The sequence below is a fragment of the Fragaria vesca genome, linkage group LG5 (genome assembly GCF_000184155.1).
Source record: "Fragaria vesca subsp. vesca linkage group LG5, FraVesHawaii_1.0, whole genome shotgun sequence".
Taxonomy (NCBI): domain Eukaryota; kingdom Viridiplantae; phylum Streptophyta; class Magnoliopsida; order Rosales; family Rosaceae; genus Fragaria; species Fragaria vesca.
The window spans coordinates 3310134-3315251 of NC_020495.1; the positions used below are offsets into that span (position 1 = coordinate 3310134).

The window sequence follows — 5118 nt, forward strand, 5'->3', positions numbered from 1 at the left end:
ACAATGGAGAAATGATTATAAAGATTGAATATGTCATTCATTATGTTTTGGAATTCGCTAGGGGCATTTTTTAATCCGAATGGCATAACATTCCATTCATAATGACCGAAGGGTGTGACAAATGCAATTTTGTATTTGTCAGCTTCACTGATTTGAATTTGCCAAAATCCTGATTTCATATCAAATTTACTAAAGATAACAGATTTGTTTAACCTGTTAATGAGGTCTCATTTATTGGGAATGAGATACCTGATCCATTCTAAAACTGTATTAAGAGGTTTGTAATTAATAACTAGACGAGGAGTCCCTCTTTCGAGTTCAGCATTTTTCTGAACATAGAAAGCTGGGCAAGACCATGGGGATTTACTAGGACGAATAATATTTTTGTTGAGTAAATCATTAATTTCGTTTTTACAAAAATCCATAATTTCATGACTCATTTGGATTGGACGAGCTTTAGTAGGGATATTTTTTTCATTGAAATCTTTGATGTAAGGTAGTGAGACTATGTTTTTTCCTGTGTCAAAAGGCAGTAGGAATATCAGAACATATTTCTTTGATTATCTTTTTTTCAAAAGTTTTGATCTTTTACTGAAGAGAAGAATTTTGGAGTTGATTTTCAATTCTTTTGAAATTAATTTCTTCTTGGAGAAAGGTTATTTGTTTATTTTTCGCTTGAATGTAACTGAGAGTTTGTGAAATATTATTTTCTTGAAATGCTTTTAGAGTATGGATTTAGGGGTTTGAAAGAAAAGTAAATTTAACTGGTTCATCAAAAGGGTATGTAATAATATCATCATATTCAGTTTTGAAATGATGAATTAAAGTAATGAAAGGTAGTCCTAAAATTACTTTATCAATTAAATTTTTTTACTAAGACAAACGAGGTTTTGAAACAAACATTGTTTTGGCAGATATGGGCTCTAGGGATTTCGTATTTAATATCCATTTTTGTTCCATTAGCTGATCGTAAAGATTTTTTTGTTTTTTCAAAATATTTTGAAGGTATTAAGCCTTCTTGGATACAGTTAAGATCTACACCGGAGTCAATAAGGGCTGTTATTGTTATTTGGAAATCTTTTATTTTGAGTTGGATAGTAGTGTACCATTTTTGAATATTACTATTTTCAGGTGGATCCTGTAATTTAAGAAAGTGATTATTTATTTTTAGTAAATTTATTTCTTGTTTAATTTCTTTATTGTCATTTGTAAGTTCTAAATGTGTTTGTTGTAAAACATGTATTTGACTCTTGATTGTTTTTACTTCATGTTGTAGGTCTTGGATTGTTATTTCCTTTTTACTAGTAGAAAATTTATCGAAAGTTGTAGTAAGGCTAATTTTTTGTGAGGGAGGATTAACTATATTTTCTTGGGTAATTAATTTTTTTAATTTTTTGAGGTACTCTGCTTTAAGCTCAGGGTTATCTATTTTACTTATTAAATCAATTAATAGTTCTTCTTGTTTTTCCTGTTTGGAAAGAACATTTATTGTTTTACAATTACATGCATCCTTACACCCAAAAGTAATATATGGGGAAGAATGTTCATTGGATTCGGAAGAAGATTCTATCAAAGTGATGTCATCCTCACTCATTTCATTTTCTGAATCAGTATTTCGTAATTCCAAAGTTTGTATAAGTTTTTCTTTTTCCTCTTGACTAATTTTGAGTTGATTAATGGTACTTTTAACTGGACAATTATTTGCAAAGTGACCAGTCTTATTACATTTAAAACATTTAATTTTACTTTTATCTAAAGATTTACTCTTTAGTTGACGATTTAGTTTTTCGGACCAGTTTTTTCGAAATTTGTTTTGGGAATAGAATTTGTTTGGCTTAGAGTTACTTTTGTAAGGTGTAAATTTTCTTTTTGAATGATAAGGAATAAATTTGTTGCTTGCCTTTTTCCTCCTTGAAGGAGGTAAAAGAGGTAAGCCATATTGTTCACAAAAATTTCCTAATTCATACTTGGTTGTTTTCTTATCTGATTTCATTTGAGCATTTAATTTCATTTCTATACACATTTTCAATCATTCTTTTTGGATAACTGTAATTATATTTCCATAGGTTAAAGAATCATAGTTAATGTAACCTGTTTCATTACTAAGGACTTGTATGATTTTATGGGCAAATAATTTTGGAAGACCGTTTATGAATTTTTCTTTCCAAAAAGGTTGGTTACTATCGTCTCTAAGCATAACTCGAGAAATAAAAACATCTTTGTACCATTTGAAATCACTTAAGGTAGGACACCTAAGGTTACTGAGTTGATCATGAATTCTGGATGTGATGTGACTAGGAGTTCCTATGAAATGTTGGATGATTGTGTAAAATAAGGTATTAACAGCATCAGAAATTCTCATTCATGTGCGGTCTTCGAAGATGGGAGTCTCATCTTCATCTTGTTTGATGGCATGTTTAATGGATGATCTTAAATCAAGAGTGAGATGTTTTTCCCACCAGGAATGAAGCATTCCTGTAAATCCTGTGGTGAGTATGTCGATGATTTCAAGCTGGGTGAAATTATGGTTAGTGACATAGCTATTGGCTGCCATAGACATGTGATGTAATTTATTTAAGATTTCTTGTTCTGATAAATTATCAGTGTTCCATTCATAAGTTTTGTCTAAAGAAACAGAGAATTGGTTATTAAGTTGATTAGTAGGTTGTATGTCTAAAGGGAGAGGACGTTATGTCCAAGTTTTAAAAGGGCTCTTCTTTAGATGAACTATCCGATCTAGATTTGAAGGTTCGATATTTAAGGTTTGAAATATTTGATTTATTTCTTTAATTTGGCTAATGTTACTAGAATCGTTGTCTGAAGAAGTGGATGAAGAGGTTTGTTGGGTATGAATTACTGCAATTCTACTAGATTCTGCTGTTTCAGTTTTTAATTTTTCTAACATATGTTCGATCTTTTGAATCGATGAAGTAGGCTTTAGGATAGGTTTATTTAATTCACTGAAGTGAACTAAAGGTGTTTCTGATTTGGGTGGTGGTAGAATATTAACTTTAGAGGAGATGTTGTCAACTTTTGTTTCTATTTTATCTAACTGAGCTCCAATGGTTACTAAGCTTTGGTTTGTGAAATTATTTTGTTCAATAATTTTCTTAGTATCTGGGTTAATTTTCTTAGTGTCTGGATCTTTTATAGCAATTTTAAAAGGTGAAGCTGTGATTGGACTGTTAAGATGATCAATTATTATTATTTTAACAAGGGGATGACTGGAAAGGACTGAGCTAGTGGAGGTTTTCCATCTTGCTTTTGTTAATGTTTGAATTTTCTGGTTGTTTAGTTGATCTATAAAATTAAGAAAGAATATTTTAGATTTTGTTTCAAGCATAAATGATTGCCAATCATGAAATAATTGCTTTCGTTGATCTATGAAAGGGAATTTCATCCTATAGAGGTTTCTCTTAAGGATATTTTCTTTTGATTCAAGATGTTTATCTAATCTAGAATAATTGATTATAAAAGGTTGGGTAAGTGTGCTTAATTGAGGATTTAGTGGGGGAGTAACTAAAAAATCAGAAGCAGTGGGAGAAGTTTGCTCTTCATCTGTGGTTGAAATATTTTGATATTCATTTTCTGTATAATTTGGATAACGGACTTGGGAAGTAGTTTTGATGTTTTTAATTTTGAGCTTTTGTAATTCTTCTTCTAATTCACGAATTCTAATATTCTTAATTTCTTTATCTAGATCAAAATCTTGTTTAGACATTGTTTCAACTATAGTAGAACCAGCAAAAGAATGTCTAGCAGTGGCGAAGGAATGCCGAGAAGAATTTCCTATTTCTTGAATTCTTGAGTTTTGACTTATTCTAGAGTTTTGAAAATTAATTCTTACTGTGCCATCATTAAACTGTTGAATACAGTCTAAATCAGAAAAACTATGTTGTGCATTGGATGGTTGATTCTCGTTAGTGAGAGACCATTCAGAAGGAAGATGGATATCGGACCATCTGATTGTGTGTGGAACGCTAATATTGGCGTTTTCTTGACTGCTTTGTATTAAAAGAGTGTGGTTTTTGGGAGTTTTACTAATGGCTTGAAAATTCATGTTTGTGCCAGTGACTTTGTAATGGATTCTATAAATTAAGGCTAAAGGTTAGGTTCCTTTAAGGACATGATAACCTGAAGTTTTAATATTAAGGGTTAAAACTTTTAGGATATGAGGATCACTGAGGCTAATAGTAAAATCTGGGTAACAATTGAAATGAACTGGACCATTAAACAAACTTGACTCAATTAATCCAAGGGTATTGTCATTGAAATCAGTAAACCTTGCATCTCTTAAACATAAAAAAATGGAGGCATTAAGACCTTTTCTAGTTAAAGGTTTGACACCGATTTGAACTAATCCAATATGGAAGAAATTATGACCATCTTTTTTATGTTTCTTAATTGATTCTGGACTAAAAAGTTGGCAAGTTTCATGTTGTTTACTAAGGGCATAAACTTGTTCTACTGATTTAATATGGTGTTCACTTTTAAATGAAGCAAGACTTCATTTTTTCTTATAAATTTCATGATTAGGAACTCTGGGAATATTCCAGTCATTCATATCTATATTATCGTTTGACTGATACTCTATTTGTTTTTCGTTGACTATATCTGGAATCTTATTGAGGGAGGATCTAGACGAACTAGAAGTGACTGAATTAGATCTAAATAGTCGACTCATCTTATGAAGAGAAGAGAAAACTGAACCAACACTAAAAGGATGGAAGGTTTTAAAATCCTAGGCTTAGGTCCTAAAGACTATTACTCACTTCCACACCGCTCATGCCTCACTTGGGACTTAGTGTTTGGACCTGGACTTATTGTTTGGTTGGGGGAAGTAACAGGTTTAAGATAAGGAAAGAAAATAAAGCCTAAATCCTTGAAATAAAGGGACAGGAAACAAAATACTTCACAAAATAAGTAAAGAAAATAGATTAACTCAAGATCCACTCTTAGGCGGTAGTACGCCACTTGGGGGATTGAGAAGTTTTAAATATAAATGACTTGAGATGAACTTCAGAGCCACTCTTAGGCGGTAGTCCGCCACCTGGGGTTGGAGGTTTTAAAGAATAACAATATATATATATATATATATATATATATATATATATAGAC

The 5118-nt window shown here is 31.2% G+C and overlaps 1 pseudogene across 1 annotated transcript in view; it reads right to left on the reverse strand.

Moving 5' to 3' along the window:
* LOC101299008 overlaps nt 1–5118 on the reverse strand; it is an 18946-nt pseudogene that overhangs the window by 12936 nt on the left and 892 nt on the right. The gene's annotated exons all lie outside the window — the stretch shown is intronic.